General features: G+C 42.1%; 1 protein-coding gene across 1 annotated transcript in view; it reads left to right on the top strand.

Annotated features, from left to right (window-relative positions):
- Positions 1 to 21,452, top strand: part of cdh8 (cadherin 8) — a 64,600-nt gene that overhangs the window by 3,515 nt on the left and 39,633 nt on the right. The window lies entirely within an intron of this gene.

A 21,452-nucleotide genomic window follows, 5' to 3' on the forward strand; every position in this document is an offset into this window, starting at 1 on the left:
TCTGATTGGCCAAAATGTCCTTCACTGTTGTTGCCTTTTCCATTCTTAAGACATCTAAGTGTCTGTAATGAACTTATGGATGGGAGTTAAGTGCCAAACTTTTGACTTTTCACAGAAATGACTTTCAATGGCTTTCTGATTAGCCAGAATAGCCTCAATGTATTTTTGTTTGTTCCAGGAGTGACTTGATTTCTTCTCGCACAGCGACACGGTTGAACTTTTCTTCTAAAAACAAGCCTCGCAAAGCGTTTAAACGTCTCTTAGGCAAACTTTTCCTCGCATTCAATCAAAGCCGCCTCTGTTATTCCAAAAGACGCGTGTCGTTTGGCCATTAAGCTCGCCTCGGAACAAAAAAAGACAAACAGCGAGCAAATCGCTGCGTTTGCAGCAGAGACAAATCCGATTTCTGTTCTCTTTGTAGTCAATTAATGGCGGCTGGCGCGTGAATATTTCACACAACTTTCTTTCCCCGAGTCTCCTTCAGAGCTCCATCACTTAGCGAGGGAGGATTGATAATGATTGCGTTTCAGTCTGCCGAGTTGCGCTGAGCACATTGTTCAGGGCTTTCATCCGCCGCTGATAATCAACCATTAGCATTCATCAATTGGCGCTCGATGGCAATACGACTTTGATTATCGATCCTGCTGAGGAATGCTCATGGCGTGATGCGGTGTTCTTCGGGATAATAAACTCGCTAGTTGACGGGGCTTCCCGAGGGAAAGTACGAAACAGCAAACAAACAAAGAAACATTTCAGCTAAGTCAACTCTAAATTGTTTCTTTCAACAAAATATAATGATGGGGTAAGAAAAGCAAATTTGAATTCAAAATGTTCCACGCTCCATGAAGCTCACTTCTCCAGCATTAGCATTCAGTACACTCAATGTTGTTTGGAAAGAAAATCATTATTATAGATTAATTCTGGGCTTTCATATTGTTCAGAATTATTTGACATTCCGTTTTCTGTCTTCCACATTAAAAAAAAAAAAAACTTGAAAAATGTGAAGTGTTTCTTAAATCTCTTGTTCAAGCAGAAAAATCAAACAATCAAACAAAAAACCAATAGTGACCGTCCATCTATTCATTTTCTGTACGGCTTATCTTCTTGACGGTCATGGCCGGGTGAGCTGGAAACTCTCCCAGCTGACTTTGGGGCTGAATGAACTCTTTAAAAGATATTTTCTTATGAAGACTACATTCAAAATTCTTTCTTGGAAGAAAAGCAAAAATGAAGAAAAACATGTTTTTTTTACTCCTAAGGCGCAAAAAATCTCATTCTTGTATATATATATATATATATATATATATATATATATATATATATATATATTATCCTTAAACCTTGCTTTCCTTGACCAATTTCGTCAATTTCTTCTAGTGCGTAAAATGAAAAATCAGAAAACAAACACTCCCTTCGCACCTTTCTGATAGGCACCCCCTATTTTCGCACCCCCGTTCCAACCCCCTTGCCATGTTCCTCTCCTCTCATTGTCTCCCATTGTCCAATCCAACGTCGATGATCAGCTGATAAGAGATCAGAGCTGGGATTTATCACTTTCCTTTCCGCGCTAGTTATTCATATTTAACAGATGTTCCCTTTTCGAAGAGATCTTAATGACTCGTCGAGATAAAAGTCAACATTCGGGGGGGGCTCTTTGTATCTTATCTTTGCCGCGAGCAGACTTCACACGGCCGGAAACCGAGATGTGGGACGCCGAGTCTATAAATATGATGTCTGTTGGTAAAGCAGCATGTGGCTCATAGCCTGATGTTATTTTCAATGTTCACGCTAACGGCTAACAGCTAACAATTGGATGCTAGTCGTCGCAAACTGGCACCTGTCGGGTCCATTTGTTTAAATCTAGTGTCTAATTTGAGTTTAATTTTCTCTCTGCCTTTGATTGATTGATGTGCGAGTGGGAGTTAAGAAGACTATTAGTATTATCGCCAGTGAGTCATTGTGCCACGCAAATTAGCGTAGCCTCGGCTAGGGCTGCAACGTACATACGCTAGATTATAGACGGACGATTCCCAGCGGTTTGACTCCTTTTTTATTACCTTTTCGAAGCAGGTGGAAGAAACCCATCAGTGTGTGTCAGAGCGCTATTTATTTTTCTGTTTTGTTGCGTTTTCTTTTTTTTTTTTGCTTTCTCGCATCCACATCTTTTGGGTGCCCAGCTGTGTAATCTCAAAATCGTCCGCCTTTAGATCTTCATTCCCACCTCTTGTGTGATTTAAAGGGGAATAACCTCTCGGATTCTCTGCCTTCTCTTTTCCTGAGGCTGTGTGGCCTTTCCTCATGCCGCCCGGGGCCATTCTATCAGCAATGTGTCATAAAACACTGGACCACCGGGCTAAAATTGAGCTGTTGGGACCAGATTAGTGTGAATGCAGTGTGCAAGGTCTTCTAGCAAATATGGCGGCACCTGTCACACCAAGGCTGCCTTGTGATCACAAATACTGTTCGAAAACATGCTCAGAGATAACCTTGAATAATTTGCCGCAAATCCAAATAATTCTTTGAAAAATAAAGATAAAGATGCATGACATGTTCCAAATGGGGACATTTTGAAATCGTGCGGAAAAAATGTTAGAAAAATCTAAAAATACTCAATCTCAATTATCTGGCCTGGCACCTAGAGGGGGTCCAAGCATATTTCTTCCCCCCTGCCCTCAAGCTCCGCCAGTGAGGTGGAGCAAAGTTTTATTACTCGCATTAAACCTTAAACTCAAATAAGTCTGTGTGACAAGCTTAGAGCTTGTGAATGTGACTACTTGTCTATGAAAGCGTTGCAGCAAGTGCCACTTTACATAGTACACAATGAAAGCAGCCTCATTTCGGCGAAGCGTCGCGCCAGGCGAGCGTGTTAGGTGAGCTGCTTTAATTCCTATAAATTAGTCAGAGCAAAGTTCAAGGCAGAGTGCCAGATGATTTAGCCGGCTAAGTGATCCGCCCCCGCAAAGCCCAGCAGTGCGGATGGTGGGCGGTAAGTTGGGGAGGATGAGGAGTTGTCAAACGACAAATACGGAAAAGTGAGCTAATCGCGAGGATGCGCCGCGACCAGGCCGCGCCGGACCGCGCCTTATGAATTAGCAATGCCGCGGGGAAGTAACGCGCTTCACCCAACCTCGCGTGACAACCTGGATTTAATCACGCCGGGCCGCAGATGTGAGTAATAGAGGCAAGCTTATTATTTTGCTCGGGGACTTTGGAGCCGTATGAATGACTGCGCTTTCCTTTTAAATCATTATTGCAGCTGACGCACACACAAGAGAGCTGGCGGCCATGACAGGGCCTCGCCGTTCGCTACCACGGAAACATGATTTCTTCATCCCCGGTGGGGTAAAAAACAGCTTGTAATATAATACAGTGACTCGGCTAGAGTGGTGGAATGTAACTAAGTAAAAATAGTAGTGGTGGTACATTATGTAAAACTACGTAGGATGCTGTAACCACAATGACGTGACCCTTCCATGGCCACTGGCCATGCTTGTATGGGCCATGGCGGGGCCAAGGATATCTTAGGGGTTCTGAAAACTTTATTTCTTTACAAAACCCAGAAATTCTTCAGAAAACACAAACAAAGGTTCAATAGATGTTCCCTACGGGCGACGGAAAAAAATGACTGGAGAAATTGGAAAACACAATTATCTATTATCTGGCCAGGCACCAAGCAAATTTGTCTCGTTGAAGCAAGGATTATGCAAATTTATGAGTAATACTTTTTTCATTGTGCCAAGTTATCAAAATGGTCTAAAATCGAGGGTCAAAATGAAAAATTACTTTTGCAATAAAATTCACTTAATTTTTATAAAGTACTATTTTTTTTTCCACAATTCCGAGTGTGAGAACCTTTCTCCACTTCTGTTTGGCCACATACTTCATGTGTGCATAAAACCAACAACACTTTGAGTTACAGGTGGCGCGATGCAAGTGCAATCCCCCCACGGCGTTAAAGAATGGCTGCTGCGGGAAATGAAATGTCACGGCGATAACATTAAAGTATGGCGGGGTGGCTAATAATGACAACCGAGGGTCATTTGCAGGCACACATAGTTCACACTGACTCCACTGACAGCCCCGTTAAGCGTCACAAAGACGTAGCGAGCATAAAAAAGGGCTTCATGCGCACATTTGGCAAAAATCAGTTGAGCAGTTTTTCGCATAATTCGACTATAGCTAGCAAACAAGGCGACTAAAACCCACAGTTCCTTGGCAGAGGTAATCACGGCTGTGGCTTTGTTTGTCTGATATGCTCTCAAAAGCTTCCAAAGATGCATTTGGCAGGACTTAAACCCTCTTCAAGTGCTCGCTGAATATGAACAACTGGCTGTAATTATATTTCAAATGTGATGTGAGTGAGAGCGTTAAAAATAAGCGACATTCGTTATTCTGCGCGCTGGAGAATCTGGGACGGGTTTTCTCAAATTCTGGCCAAACTACATTCGAGCTTAAGCCACTTTTGGTACTTAAACTCGCTGTAAAGTAAAAATGAAATGTCTTGTTAACGTGACACAACACAGTATTGCTAACAAGGCTGCCAATTTTGAAAGAGTTTTGAAAAAAGTATCCATAGAGAAATTCACGCTGTTAAGTGAAAACGTCTCCTGAGGCCGAGTTAAAAAAAAAAAAAAAAAAGCAGAGTAGATGAAGCAATTTGAAGAGCCCCTAATGGTTCAAATGTGATCATTCAAATGATCATTATCTGAAACATGCTAATTAGCGACAATCCTGCCTTTTCTTAAGCCTTTTATGGACCTCTCCACCCCATAATTAATGTTGTTTATTTAGCCGGGAGCACATGTGGGAGAGAAAACAACGGCAAGCAAAGTGCAGCGGCACGTGTGACATTTTATTGAAGATCACAACGCTGGCCCACGATTAAAGATGATGATCATCATCACTGCTGAGGGTCGCTCACCTCAATCACTGATGCTCACTTCTACCTTCTCGTCTTTTATTTTTTTCTCCACGCCTCCTCTTCATCAGGCCTCTGCTCACTCTCTGCTGTCTTAGCGTGCTGCTGACCTTTTCGCGCAGATGAATTATTTCACTTTAATGACGCAAAGAGAAGGCCAGCCGAAATAATGGCGAGAGTGAGCTACCGCCCATGCACACACACACACACACACACACACGGGTAATGTATGTGACGCACTACCTGCCTTTAATAGACCAGCTAGCATCATTAGGTGAATTCTTTCGACCATGAAGATTTTATTTTGCGTTCAGCAATGCAAGTAAACATCGATCGTTTGGCATCTAAATCAAGAGAGTACTCAAAAAAATGTATGCTTCACAATAGTCCTCAAAATCATTATTAAGCTCCGCCCACTTTAAACGGCATTTGATTACAACCCGAAATGGCAACAGAACTGACTTTTTATTCAATTTCTTCGACTTGACAAACTTTTTCTTTGTTGCCCAAGCGCATTTTTATTTTTCGTCAAAATGATCTAGTATAAGACTAACATGCAATAAGTTGTCAATCATTATTATCATCTTGAGGTCACGCCCTGTTTCAATCACTCTTTACTTTCCTAATTTATTTCAACTTTCCTTCGGGAAGTGTTGAGTTTTCAAATGAGTCGAGGCCCCCCGCAAAAGGTTATTCATTTGATTACATCACAATGTCATGTACCCTTCAAGACGCTCACACACGCAGGTTGATGTGTGTGTGTGTTTTCCTCGGACAAAGCTGCTGCCTGCTGTTTTGTGTGTGCGGGTGCGCCGTGATGATTGAAGCCTCCTCCTGTGTGAAAGTGACACTTTCTCTTCTCCTGCGGTGTTTGATTAAATCTGTGTGAGTGTGTGTTGAATCAGGAAAGGAAAGAAAAAAATAATGCATGAAAAATTCAAGCGCTTATAATACAAAATCCAGATGAATCATGAATGCTTAATGGGGAGACGGTGGTCGAGCAAGACAGCCAGCGTGTGTGCGTGTTGAAATTGTTCTGCAAGTATTCTGGCGCCGGGCGCCCGCATTGTCTGCCAGGGCCGCATTCGCAACACGGGCTGGGGCGTGTTGTGCCCCCCCCCCCCCCTCACTCCGCTCCCTCTTCCTCAGTGGTAACGAGGTGCTGAGGGACAGCGAGCGTTTGACGCCAGCAACATGTGAAAAGCTTTTAACTGTTATTTGAATGGCGCTAATTGCCTTCATCTTTGCCACAAACGCTTGTTGTTGTTGTTGTGCAACTGCTGGATGCGTGCCGGGCATCTGTGCGTGTTGAAATATTCACAAATCTTCACTGATGACAGCCCTTCCTCTTTTTTTTTTTTTTTTTGCTCGCTCACTTATTGGCTTTTAATGAAATATTGAGCTCCAAGAAAAACTTCCCGCTCTTATGAATAATAGAAAGAGCAATTTAAGTAGTATCATGGAAGAGGACTGAGTGGACTACTGTGATAAGGAAGGAGGGGTCTTAGCATGGTAGCCCATTACGGTATTTTTACAGGGATGGAATGTTCAAGAAGACAGACACAAAACAGGAAAGGATAACAAAAACAGCATTTGAAAATGACAACTACTACATGAGTTTTAGAGGGAGCACAAAACCTGAACATGGCAGGCAGAGGACAAAGAGAGTAAATGCCAAAGCAGTGGCAAAGCAGCAACACCTGCTAATATTTTTGGTTGGGACCAATAGAGAGAATTCGATAAAAAAAAAACAACAACTTCAGTTTTACAATGAATGCAAAATTTGAAACACTGCCATAATCCTTCCACATTAACTGCTGACTTAAAAGAACAAACATACATTTCATCCAAATAATAACCAAATCTGTGAAAGCAAAGAACATACAATTACAACTATATATAAAAAAAAAAAAATCATACCTGTATTTTTAGCTGAGACGTCATTGTTGATCATACATCCCTCAGTCACGGTTTCATAAAAATAAATGTGTATGCCTTGAATACACATTCAAAACATAAGCGGGAAGTTAAAACATTTTGAGTTATAGTCTTTTTTCCCATCAGATTTCAAATGATAAGACATTAGTTGCAACATTCAAAATGGCGTCCGTCGTCGGGGACAATCGACCTCTGATTGGCTGCCAGCTAGCGTCCGCAACTGTCAAGGTAGATCGTGTGCAAAAGTAAAGCAATGGCAAAAACAAAATGGCATCTTATCACTTAAGCTCAGTAAAACGTTTTTTTTTTTTACTTGATTGAGTGTAAGGGACATTGTTTTAAATGTCAGAATTTCATTTAATTGTATTTTTTAAAAACGCGGACAAAATCCACTCGCCGGTAAATGCCATTTCAAATGTTGACGGCCAAAAAGAGCAATAGCACCAGAAAAACAATCGCAAGTGGTGCTTCAAACGGAGACGCCAGACAGCGCAAACAAAAGGAAGCGTTTATGTAGACTTCAAATGATGCCAACTTGAGTGCGAGCTGGTCAAAGGCATCTTGAGGACACAGCATGCAAGGCCGGATGGTGTAAATCCATCCCAGCATGCATTGCATCAGTCAGTGCCTCATTCCAATTAGCCGACTCAGCTTGTTTGCGGCTCCATTCAGGAGGCTCTCGCATGTGTGCGAGCCCAAGGCGAGATCAAACGGCCTCTGCTTTTAACCAACAGTTGTTTAACTCAATAAACATAGCATCAAGCTAGCGGCTACGTGGTGAGTAGAATCCGTCTGGGTTGAGTTTATCAGGCTTACTGTTTTGAAACCTATTTACGATTTCAAAATGTTTCACGCCTGGATTGCGGTTTCAAGATGAAGTTTGAATTGTAATGAAGGATTTCAAGACGTTAGATGAGTTTTTAGCCTGAGTTTAGACTTTCAAGAGGTTTCACGTTTCAAAGCAGAAACTCAAAAGAGCTTTTCAAGACAGTATTCCAATTTCAAAGTAGAGTTTCAAATCTGGAATAAGGTTTAAAACCTGGGTTTGGATTTCAAATGAGAGTTTTTCTAGGCTAAACTGTGTTTTGAATTAGCTTTGCATAAAAGTGTTGAGTCTTTCAAAACAAAGCTTCTTCCACAAGCTCTAGCTTGGATTATGGTTTCAAAATGGGGTTAGTGTTTCAAAATAGAATTTCAAACTTGGACTACTAGGTTTTCAAAGAGTCTGTTCTCAAACTAGGGTTTTGGGAGAGCTTTAAGAAATGAGAATTTTATGCCAAGGTTCAGATTTTAAAGCAGCTTTCAAAGCTTGAAAGAGTACACAAAAGCAATTTATGGCGGGCTCTTGGAATGGCTGTTTAAATAGCAGAGTTTTTTTTTCAAGCCATCCTTCACAGCGAGAGTATTGCTTCGCATAAGCACATCAAGGGCTGATTTGAAATGAACACTTTTGTCTCGGCGCACAATACGAGTGTTGACGGGCAGTCGCAACAAAAGAGATCATGTCCTCTTTTCTTATCTGGACACTCTGTGACTGAAAACCAAGATGGATTCCACGGCTATCTAAGGACCCCCTCCCCCCTTCCCTCCAAGCCAGACCACCTCCCACTGAGGTGCCGTTAAAATATTGCCACTTCAACACAGCAAGTTTGGTGGTCTTCATCAGCTAATAGCACACCTTTGTTAACTCCTTTGTATCGGCAGACATTTGGCAATCTACCAAAAGACCCGCAAGATTCTTCCAGACTTGAACCTCTTCCATTTGCGAAGATCCTCAACAAGGGTCGTCTCGGGTCGGACATCAGTCAGTGGATAAATAGAACGTAACCCACATTACCAAATTTCAGGGCTCATGATTTAAGAAACTAATTTCAGGCAACATCTGCCCTCAATCAATGGATTTATAACATGGAATTCTTATGTATCATAACATTTTGGTCTGAAGAATCCAACATTTGAGGAATCAAAAATCAAGCAAAACTTGCATGAGGCAATTCAAGCCCTAAGTGTGTTTGCTGATTTGTATTTTACCCAGAAAAATATCACAAAGAAATATCCCAAACAAATACGGTATGGACATATTCTCATACATAGTAAAGTGGTACGGAAAATGAATGAATTATTAAGAATGCACAAATGCAATGTATACAGCGTATTGCTTTGTGACCTTTATTGAACGCAAATGATAGTTATGAATGTTTCATTTTTTTCATTTCTTTCTTTAAACATTTTCAGATGTAATTGTCGGGAGTAACTCAACTGCATCAGTGAACACGTACAATTCCATTTTGTTGTTCTGCACAAAATGATTTTCATCTGCCATCTATTTGGCTAAAATTGATGGACACGTTTTTCCACAAGCAGCCTTTTATTGGATTTAAAAAAGAAAAATGCTATCAATGGGAAAGATGGTGTGTGTTTGTCCAGACAAGCACTCTGTGTAACACTACAAAAAAAAAATCACCATCAAATAAGAGTCCCGAGATGCTACGTTAAGTATCATATGCAGCTAGCATACTAGCTCGAAAAGAAGTCTGTGCCAGTTACTGAAAGTAATTGCTCCTAATGACCATTAGGAGTTTGGTTTTCATCTCTGGGGGCCACGCAAAAAGGCCTTTGGTCTTATCAGTTGATTAGTCCCAAATAGGCAGCGCTGAGTCCTTGTGCGGGAAACTAAACGAGCGTGGCCAAATTGCCGCCGGTGTTCCTCCATCACAGAGACTCTAATGGAGCGGCGAGCCAGCTAGTCCAGCTAATTCTTGAGCCGAGACTAAAGCAAATAGATGACTGGGACTCAAACTGAAGACAGTGTACCACGTATAAGTTTGAAAAAATGTTAAAAATTGTATTTATCACACAATGAGGTGAAAATGTCTTGTAACAGAGTGCACAAAAACAATCTCAAGGTCGTTATTTTGAGTCGTCGGGATCTGTTTAGCCGCCCGAGGCAAGTCTAACGCAAAATGTGGTCTAACTGTGCTTGAATGAGTTTTATTTTGGTATTGTCGTAGACACTGAATTAGAAAGAGGCATCTGCACCGTTGTGGGTGTGAACACAGACGACTTGCTCCCGGTTCCTCTCGTTCCCTTCAAATTCAAAAACGTTTGAGGATATGTGAAAGGGGGTGGGGATGCTCAGTGATTGTTACTCACGGTTTTAATTGTTATTTTTTTCCCCTTCACAGATTCATTTGCATTATTCCTCCTTCTTCCCTCCGATGAACATTGCGCACCTCGATTTACCGACCGAGTAATTGCTTATTGACAGAGTCATATTAGAGTGGAAATTGTATTATGAAGAAAAAAAAGAGGCAGAGGCATCTCATTGAAATGTAGCTGCAAATAACGACAAGGATACAATTAGAAGTCATCAGCGAAATGGACACGTGTGAGCATTTTTCACTTGCGCCACCTGCGCTTGCTTTCTCTCGCTGCCTTTTTAATTAATTCTGAAAAAAAAATTGTCAAGGATACGAATTACAAGCGTACACTCGGCTGCACAGCCGCACGAGTGCAAATGAGGTCGCGGTATTGTGCCAGTTATCCAAATTGGGTTGCAATATTTATGCTGTTTGTGGAATATGACCAAGAGACCTCACTGACATTTCTTTTTAAAACCAATTTCACTGTGAAAATGAATGACGCCAAATTTGAGCCACGTTACAAAAGTACTCGTGCTTTAGTTTTTTTTTTTACGTATACTTTTGAATCCAATTTGTTGGCTTTGTGGCTCTGGGTTTGTATGAGGTCCACCCTCGTTCAGTTTGTTCCAGTGTTGAGATCCGAGGTGCTGAATTATATATATATCAAAGGCTGTATTCAAACCAACACTAAATGAATGCGTTCCTTTAACACACACTTAAAGTGAGCGCTGAGCCCAGGCGGCACTTCAATTCCATGACCTACAGCAACCTTGAGTTAAAAAATAAAGTACACAAGCATACGCCTTACTTGTAAGATCTAATTCTGCCAAGGAGGTAGTATCTCTTTTTTTTTTTTACTAGCTGTCTGCTTTTGGCAGCATGCATCGGCTTATTATGCACATCACTGCCCCCTACTGTGGAATGGATCGAGGCAATTTCATTTAGCAACATTTGACAGTTAAATCAATTATGACAAGACGGACCCCCAAAACATAAGCACAAAAAATCCAGATAGTGACAATGTCTGATCATTTAACTTAAATTCTGTTCAAACTTGAACGGGAATTAAAAATTCAGCCCCAGTTCTGAAAATTTTGTGGGCATGTCAGTCAGATGACCCATAAAAAGTCTCAACAAGCCTAAAGAACACACGGCCTCTGCTATTTTAGGATCACCAAGATTTTTTTAGCCAATTTCGTGGGTGTCAAAACATTTTGACCATTTCGTGAATTCATCATGAAAATCATTGCAACTCGTCCAAGCGCCTTAAGGAATTGCCACCTGTTGAGAAAAAAAAAAAAAGAAAACAGGCAGCGGCGGCGTGCAGCTGCATTTTCTTCCCTGGTAATCGAATCCCTCCAAAGGCCTCCATTTTTCTTCATCTCACCGCGTCCACAGGACCTTTAAACAGAGCAGAGTGTAGAAAAAAAGGTAGCGTAGAACACAATTATAATTCCAATATCGCCCTGTAAAGAAAATGTAAACAGATAGCCCTGGCTCCAGACCCCCCCCCCGCCCCGTCACCCCCACCTTTTCACTCCCTGAAGACTTGTAATAAAGTAGAGAAGATGTAACACCAGAGGACTTTGTTGTGTCGCTTCCACATTTGAGGCCAACGTGCACAGGAGGGTGTGTACATCTTCGGTCGCGTATGGACTTATTTTCAGGCGACACACACAAAAACACACACTTCCAAAAAAAAAAAAAAAAGCTCTGCCGGAAATCCCAAGGAGCGCAAATTAGTTTGGAATGTGATTTGTAAAGCGTGCTGCTTTTCAAACGGGCAAATATGGGATCCTCTGTGGGTGAGACGTTTTCATCCCGCGGCATCCTTTGCTTGCCGCTCTTGAATATTCCGTTTGTTGTTGTACGCTTGCTCAGGGGAGGTTTGGGGGGGGTGTCGGCGGTGCTGTTGGTCGCTTCTCTTTCACGACACGTCCCAAAGACCCCCCCCCCCCTCCTCCTCTTCACGTTACCGGGCAAAGCTGCAGCGTGACACTTATTGTTTAGGACCCGGAACCCTAAATTTTCATTAGCATGTTGCTCGGCTATCGTGAATCATGGTGTTGCTTTTTTTGACAGTCATCCTAATTACTACTCCTACAAATAATAATAATTATTATTATAATAATACCGTATTTTCCACACTATAAGGCACACCTTCAACGAATGGCCCATTTTAGAACTGTGTCCATATATAAAGCGCACCGGATTATAAGGCGGACCTTCAATGAATGGCCCATTTTAAAACTTTGTCCATATATAAGATATATACATTTGGCCCGTGGGCCGGACTTTGGACACGCCTGCTGTAGTGGCTCAATATTGGTCCATATATAAGGCGCACCTGATTATAAGGCGCACTGTCGGCTTTTGAGAAAATTGGAGGTTTTTAGGTGCGCCTTATAGTGCAGATAATACGGTAATAATAATAAATAAACTAAAAGCACAATTGTGTAGTACAAACGGACCACCAATATCCTACAGCTCGGCTAATCGTTTAAACGGAAGAAGGTTCTTACACATTAAAGTGTGACTTGACAAGAAAAAGTAGAGGAAGCTTCATAGCAGGAAGACCATGACTGCCTATGCACTTTCCTACTGAGTGTGAATTCACACAATGAAATTCACAGGAAGCAAAAATGTTCTGTGTATCAGTGTGTGTCCAGGATTTCGACACAGTCTGCTGCGAGGACGTGGCGCGCCACTCGCAAAGTTCATCACACGTTTGCTGTGACACTGAGCATGTCTGGGACACGCATGCACACACAGGAAGGGTCTTTGTGCGGGGGTAGAGTGTCTCCCTCCACTTGGAGGATCAATCTCCATGGAAGACCTTTATGCCGTCGTTGTAGCCACTTTGCAAAATAGAAAGAAAAATAATAAGGATAGCCCGTAGTCTAAAAACTTGTCCACACGCATGTGTCATATATGTGATGCATCTATTTGTCGAATTTGCAAGTGTCCGACTCCATCTGTGTCCTTTCGACTTTGTGGTGTGGTTGTTATTAAAAAGGCGGCGGGTGGGCGAGCGGGTTGGGCTACTGGCACCTACTATGTGCGTAGGACCCAAATTCAATTACCTTGAATGACGGCAACGACCTCGCCCCAAAATCACTTTTACAGCTCACGTGCTGTTTTGTTTTCCAAGCGAACTGAGGTGTGTGTGTTTGTGCCGCTAAGAGAGCGTCTGGGTGTGTTTGAATACGCACGCGTGTCCGTGTGTTTGTGTGATTGTGTACGCGTGTGTGTTTTTGTTGTTTTCCCCATCGTCTAAATGGATGTTGGAAGCCACCGCCGCCGAGTTGGAAGAAACGTCGGACAACGCTTGAGATTGATGAGTGTTTGGGCGCTTTCCCGGTGACCCTGCCGCCGCATCTGGCGGGAACAAAGTCAGGCAGGTGTGACAGCCAGCATCCATCTCGCAGTCAGCTGTAATGGGGAGGACACACACACATGCACACACATGCACACTCATGCACACACAAGCACACACGCACACGATGAGTATTCCTGGTAGAGTGCATCTTTCCTGGAAGGACTTGTTTCCTTCAAATGTCTGCCAGCCCTCACGTCTTATTACAGAAGACAAATGGCATGTCCGAAATAACGCTTGCCGACCCGTTAGCTCCGTGCTGACGCGTTTCACTTAGCTGCGGGGGTCCAATTCGCGTGACAGTCCGGTTGTGTGGCGATTCTGTCTGCGCCTCGAGGTTGCAAGTTCAATTCCCAAGAGTACAGAAGCGATGGGAGGGGGGATGTCTTATTCCAACTTAGTTCTGATGGTTTTGGTTGAGTTAGAAAGAGGCGTTTGCGCCGTTTTGGGAGTGATCACTTGACTCAAGCATTTACTGGACTTTCTGGACTATAAGCCGCACCTGAATATTAGCCTCACCAGCTAAAATTAGGGGAAAATCCTTTTTTTTTGCTCATATTATAAGCCGCACTGGACTATAAGACGCAGTTGTTTTAATGTTTAATTTCCATATATAAAAAATATGCACAAATCAGACAATACAATAAAAATCATGAGAAATCCATAGATAAACCGCACTGGTCTATAAGCCGCAGGGTTCAAAGCTTGTGCAAAAAGTAGTGTCTTATAGTCCGGAGAATACGATAAGTGTCCTATAATTATAGATTACCGCTCTCGGTTAGTTATTCATGTTAAACGCCACCTTGCACTATGGAATTAAACACTCGAAAAAAAAAAACCTCTACAGCACGCCAGGACCCGCGTGAACATTAAATCCTTTTGAAGTTAGCGCCGGCTCCTTTTTGGACTCGGGGGCTTATCTTAGCGAATGATAGAGTGGACTCGGTGGGCCTCATCCCCGCTGTCTCTTTCTCATTTGGCTTGTTAAAGATTTTCTCTCTTTTTATGAGGCGTCGCTCTGCGACTATCTGTTGTTGCCTGTTCTTAAAATAAGCACTTTTCCTGCAATGATCAAAGCCCTTCGGGCTTAACCTGCTTTCCTACTTTGCTCCAGGTAACCTTTGAATACAAATACATTAGATTGATTTTCATATTTTGATTGTTTTCTCAGCTATGCCCGCGATTAAAAGAAAGTAAACAGGGAACAAAGGCTCCGGTAACAAGGGAGTGCGGGATTATGAGAAGCAATTTCCACCCTGCAATTCATCACACACTCCGGGGACGAACGGAGTTGCGATTTAGTCAGATATATTTAGTCGAATTTGATTTTAGCTTTATTGTCAGTGTTTGCTTTTTCTGTTTCTATTTGCTGAAAAACCTTCGAGACCTGGCAACTCCACCACCAGTATTCGGCAATAGTCCATACCCCAAATCAAGTCCGAGGTAGTAGGAGTGGAGTCTTGATAATAGGCTCCAAAACAGCAAAGCAACATTCTTAAACTTTCAATGTCTTCATTATTTATCACCAAATCGGCAGAAACGCTCGAGAATCATTTTGTTTCCACCGTAAATAAATAATGAGTATATGATGAAATGCCAATAACAGCTTTCAACCTTCCTCATCCTCTCCTGGAGATTCTGCTCTTTCCAAAACACTTTTCTCTCCCGAATTGTTAAATTGTTGAGAGATCCAACAGGTACGCCGAGAAAAGACAATCCACACTCATCGCGTCCATCCAGCGTGAGCCGGTGTGACACGTTCATAAACGGTGCCCGGTTTCCGTGTCACATCCACTCAGACGAGGGCGTTGACGTCGACGCTGCCGCCTTGCCAGGCCTGAGCCAGCTGCCAAAATCTCAAGCTTAATTGTTTCAGCCGGCTCCGTGCCTCTCGCTCATTTTCCCCCCGTTTCCTAATCCCGGCGACAAAGTTATTTGCATATCTAATGACACCCCGTATCACGAGCCCTCGCAAAGGACGAGGCGCAGATGATTATTAACGGTCGATGGAGCTTGCGTGTACTGTCGCCCTTTTGTTCTCGGACCTAAGCAAATACTGCCTGAAATCCCCTTTCTAGTCCTCAGAGAGCTTCTCTGGCTTTGAATGTGGAGAAGCTCCATCTGAATATTGATGTACTGAAGCGGTTGTATTATCTGTAATACCAGTCATTCTCATAATTCTTGTGGGAAGAATACAATCGAAACTGTTTGAAAAAGAAAAAAAGGGCATAATCAGACTGTCAGCTATACAATATCTTCATCTTCTACGCGTAAAGACTCAACAAAATAACAACCTACAATCTGTTCCAGGATGTTATTTCTTTATTTTTATTTTATTTATTTTTATTTAATTATAATTTTTTTCCATAGAAAATATTTTGTGCAGCACAGTGGAATTGTAGTTCTTGGTCCTGAATCGAGTTTCGTCCGACATTCCACCCCTGTTAGATTTCTACTGGGGAATAAAATGGATTATTTTTTTCCTGCTCCAAACTATCACTATCAGCTTCACAGAGCCTTTACATGGTGACATCTGAGCTCGCTAATTTGCTCTTCAGGTTGAAAATAAAAGGTTTAAACAGGCTTGTGTGGAGAACATCTCCATATAAGCCCTAATTACAGAAATAGGCGATTGTACTGTACATAAAGTATGTGGGAAACCTGATTGGGGGTTCATGGGAGAAAAAAAAGAATTGTTCAAATGTGGCAGACTGACACTGTGCTTTATATTCACCTCAATTAAACGGTAGTCGCCAACTTTCACTCCCGTTTTCTCCTTTTTTCTTTTCAAGCTAACATTACGAAACATGTGATGAATTGGAGGAGGAATGTTACTCCTATTGAAACCCTTAAGGTCATCAAATTAGCCTTTCTGCTTCAAATGAATTGCGGCAGCCACTGGAAAGCTTTTTCTTTTTTCTTTGCTCTTGAGTGTTATTATTTTACATTGACACTCTACAGAAGAGACCGCCGATGGATACTCTGAACGCATTTCCTCATTTGAATCGGGCAGCACACGGAAATAGTTCCAATCTTTTCGAGGACACGTTAGTGAGTTGCGTTAACATAAATCATCAAATAGAGATCACTTTATAGATGACATTAGAGAGACATTTCTTTTGCCATGGGGCAGTTATCCATGAGCCCTTCAAATTCCGCCTAGCGACAAGTCATTTGTAGCTATGATTCCATTTTGTAGTCAAAGTTTTGCGTGTGTCTTGCATGTGGAACTTATTTGTCGCACGTGACATTTAACAAGAACGCCAATGACGTTTGTTCCGGGGTTTTTGCGAAATCGCGAGTGAAATGAAGAAGGCGGGAGCGAGCGTGAAATGCTTAAAGATGAATCACAAAAGCCCAGCCGCTCCATCTGGGCCGAGAAATCTCACTCCGACTTGCTACGCGACCCATCTGCACCCTGTCGGAAAAAAAAAAAATGGACGCAAAGGGTATTCTGCATTGAAGCCTTCTTTCTTTTAGCATTCTGGGTTCGAAACCCGCAAGCCGGTAGGGAGGGGGCGGGGACGGCCTGTTTTGTTTTTAGCTCAGCATGTTCTGCTACCTCCCGCAGAGCAACTCATTGACACTTTGTCAGAGAGCCAAAATATGTCCTCTGAAAGCAACAAAGGATAAACTTTTAGTTTCATTAAAAGCAAGCTGAGCTTTTATTTGCCTTTTGAACCTCTCCCAGATTCTTTCTGTAATAATCAAATACGATTTTTTCCCCCAAAACTCACGATTTTAATTAATCGGACTAGCGGCCCACATTATGACAATTTCCTGCGTAGGAATGTAAATTCTAAGTCATATTTTAGTTGTTGAAGCTCAATTGGTTAACCGGTACGATATTTGGGACTTTCCGACAGACTTGAATCTAATTGGTGTTATCGGCAAAAGCAAAGGGTGGGCGACTTTGCTATTCTGACTGTAATGACTGTACCTTCACTACATGAGGTTGGCTTCATTTATAAAGATCCTTGACACCATCTCCTTCCCATTGTCTCGGTAATGGAAGAGCGTGCACGCCGATAACAAATGAAAAGCAAGCCTCGCAAGCGGCACTCATTGGCCTCCTCCAATACTGCGTTTGACCTCCTTGGGCAGCCATATTGATTATTGTTGCGTGTCAAAGACGCTACGCAGTCCCAACAGACCTCACTCTTCTTTGTGTGAGAGGAGAGCTGACTTGTGCAAATAGGCCATTTGGCAAAGTAATTGAGGCTTTTAAAGTGATACCTCGGCATCTTTGGAAATGAGCTCCCCTCCGTGTTTTTTTTTTTTTTTTTTTAATCGTCACAATGGCAAAATCGTTTCGTTCTGCGGCGTGTTTGTAAAAGTACACTCGGGTTTTTCTAGCTTCGGTGGTTCCGCTTGTGACTGCTACCCCCCCGACGTTAAATTGTGTTTACGTGCCGATCATCAGAAGCTAATGCTAATCTGTGCAAACAAAAACGCACTTTGCTCTGCTTAGCTTTTTGGCTTCGACGTGATAGCCATTAAGTGTGGTCTGGATATTGCATGTTTGTGTTTACATTTTAGTTATCAGAAGCTAAAGCTAATCCACGACAACATGTAGCTTATTTTAGTTTAGTTTTTAGCGTGACATGAATTCCCTTTAGTCTACTGGAGAAAAGAAAATGGCAAAATCCAATGAATGAGATGTCTCAAATCTAAATGATGTGGCCTTAAAAAGTCAAAATTCATTCTATCGCCGCTCATTGAGTTTGGGCTATTTTAAATACAATTTAAATGAAAGGGGAAAAGAAAGTGCCATGGCACAAGGCATGGCGTGAGGGTCGGTGGTGGTTCAGGGGGGGCTATGTTGCCAAAAATAGCAAAGCCTATCATATATCATGCATTGCGCCATCTGCTTGGTAGATTCCAAATGTTATTGCAATATTTAGAGTTACAGATTATTCATGGAGGTGTAATTAACTGAGTCCAAATTCAACAAACGGGATGGGAAAAGCTGCGATTAATTTCCAGGGATGTTCAAGTCGCAGGAACTATTTAGGCTACGGCGGCCCGAGGGGTTGCAGAAGAAATGAAATGGCAGCGCTAATTTTATTGCTTATTTTGAGTCCATGCAACTATGAAAAGCCGTAACGGATTTCGATAGTAAACATGGTTAAAAAAGACAAATGGAATCAAAAGAGGTCAACATCTGGCATTCAACGATGGCGTAGCATAAACAAATATACAAACGCACAGCCTCGAGCTTTCACTTTACATAACAGCACGCAAACTCCTGCATAGTTAATGCTTAACATGACATTTCCCCACCCCAACCGCCCGTCTGGTCACGGCCTCCTTTTAACAAGCACATCGTGTTTGTCACATTGGAGTCGCGGCACAATTGTGACATTTAGCGGCATCTCAGCGAGACTTCACACAGTTGTCGTCACTCGGGCGCTAATGTGCTGGAGTGTTTGTGAATGATTAGGACGCTGGCGCGCTTTTCTTTTAGAGCCTTAATTGGAGTAGGGCGACGTCATTTGATGCCAAAACGGGGTATTAATTACGCTGATCGATAGAAATCGGTGTCCCTACATGTAGTTTTAATGCCCATTTAACGATTTCATTGTTAAAAAAAATGTTTGACGTCTATTGTCGTCAATGGTAGTGAATGAGTTGAAAACATTTCTGTAGTTTTTTTAGATGATTTTTTTTGCTTTTTTAAAAAAAAAGTTTGACCTATAAAAGGTTTTTGTTGACAGCATTAATTTTTCTCAGGAGAACATTGTTGTTGGCAGCTATATTGAGGATACTACCTTGTTGAAACAATTGCTCGAGGGGGCGTTCAATTGTTAGGTAAATACGTTATTGATCTACTTGAGGGTTCTTTGCCTCATGGGAAATTCTGTCGTGAAAATGTGGCAGCTTTCCCTCGCAACATTCCATTTTTTTGGTTCTTATCATGCGACGACTGGCATATTTTCCCTTGCAGGTGGAATATTTGATTGGCGGTTGATGTGCTATGGCGACTCCTTACCGAAAGAATTAGAAAAACTAGAAAAAAGATTGAAATAGCCCTCCAAATTCTACATGTGCCAAAAAAAAATGGCTGGATGCTAAGCAGTGAGTGACTCAAACTAGCCAGCGAGCTTTGGGTATTAACTTTGAAAACATATACTTAATTTGTCACTCTTGGCAATACAAGACTAAGAAATAGACTAAAGTTTAAGCACGAGACACATTAGCCACTCTCCCGAGAGACGCGAGATGTCGGATGCTGCGCCTCAGAGTGCATCAGGCAGACGTTTGCTGACATCCCGCCATGACGCGTGACAGCGTCTCCGCCCTAGCGTTCCCGCTTTCACGCCACGCTACATGCAAGGGAGGAGCACACGTCCTCGCTCGTATTTGCCCTGACATAGAGCGCAATCATTAGCTCCCTCTGAGGGCGAACACTTAAGCGTGAGGAAACAGGGCCAATGGGTGTTGGTGGGGGAGAGGTTAAAAAAACAAACTACAGGATCTTCCTCATTAGGACGGCGTGATTGTTTCAAGTAATTGCAATAAAAACGTACTTTCTCCCGGGATTGACATATTTTCTTCTGTCCGCCTTCTCCTGCGCTGACAGGATGAGCAACGCCATGCAGTTACGGGTGGGCGGAAATGGATGGAAATAGAGTTTATTCAGGTTTCCACAAATACAGCGTGTGTCTTTTTTCGGCATCAAAGACAACTGACTCTTTAGTACAACTTGTCTACTTTTATTTCCTTTTGGAAAATTGACAATTTAGTCTTCAATGAACCCCTTGTAGGATTTGTCTGTGTTTTGAATTGTACTTTTTCATCAATATCAAGTTTGCTTATCCAACTTTGAAGCAAAAAGTTACAAAGGCTGGGCACAGAAATTCAATGAGCACATACTTGGGCCGAGTTTGACGAACCGAACTTTTTATGTGATTTCTGATTTTTCAATACAGCCATTGATTTCTTTTGTGTTCTTTGTAAAATGTTTGTTTCGCATCTAATAACACATTCAATTTAATCACTTCAAACTTTATTTAATAGTTGCTGTGCCCTCACAAATGTTCCACGGTGAAAGAATCACAGCTTTCAAAAATAGCCGCTTCCGCCGCTTTTTACCTCTTTTCAAGAGCCCTCGCAATCAAACTAGCAGTTTTGCTCCCGCTCATTACAATCAGGCCATGAGTCTTCAAAAAAAACACCATATCTCGTTTTACTCTTCAAATCTTTGGTCTTCACCAAACCCACTTTAGGCTTTTTTCCATTTTTTTTTTGATAACGTCAAAGCTTCCCAAATGTTTTTGTAAACATCAAACACCAGTTTGACTTTGAAGCGCCAAGGGCATTCGTTTTTATACGTGTCGGCAAAACGAATATATGTCAACCTTCAATTTGATCACAACTGATAATACTGCATAGAAGCCAAAATTTTAAAGAAAATGTTCGCTAAAATAGCCAATTGCCCCTCGCATTGAAGTGACCAATGGCCATCAACACTCCCCAAAAAAAATCACTTATACTATTAAGAAAAATGACAGGCTGTCATTAATTGGTGTCCGTTTAAAGAGTTTCTCAGCATGCGAAATGTGGCGAGGGTTTTTTCCCCCCTAATGAGTCACATCGTTCATGCGGAATGATTCCGCAATTAGGCAAACAAAAAGTGCAAGGTGTGACAATTGGAGTGAATGTTGCTTTGTCAGTGTCGGAAAGAACAAAATTTGCCTACGAGGCAAAGCGGATTTCTTTAGGCTGGCATTAGAGGTCACCGTTTTGTTATTATAAATATTTTTTTTAGGCTTCAGCCATCCTGCAGCGTGACCGACTCGGGCGGAAGGGCTGACGTTGAAAACGCTGTGGCAGGAAAATTCAATTAAAGCTGCTGAATGTTGATGTTTTCCATGCGTGCCTGCCAGCTTGTATTCTTTGCTGGCCAATACGCACAGCATCATAAGTGTCAATACTTTGTAATTCAAAGATGGACAACCATCTAATGTTTTTCTTTTTGTAAGCAGTGAGGACAGTTTTGTAACGCTAACATCTCAAAAACACTTGAATCTTCGCTAAAGCTAGCATTAGCCTTTTGCTCAATAACGAACCTTGT

Source organism: Syngnathus typhle, linkage group LG4 (assembly GCF_033458585.1).
Source record: "Syngnathus typhle isolate RoL2023-S1 ecotype Sweden linkage group LG4, RoL_Styp_1.0, whole genome shotgun sequence".
In the NCBI taxonomy this organism is placed as follows: domain Eukaryota; kingdom Metazoa; phylum Chordata; class Actinopteri; order Syngnathiformes; family Syngnathidae; genus Syngnathus; species Syngnathus typhle.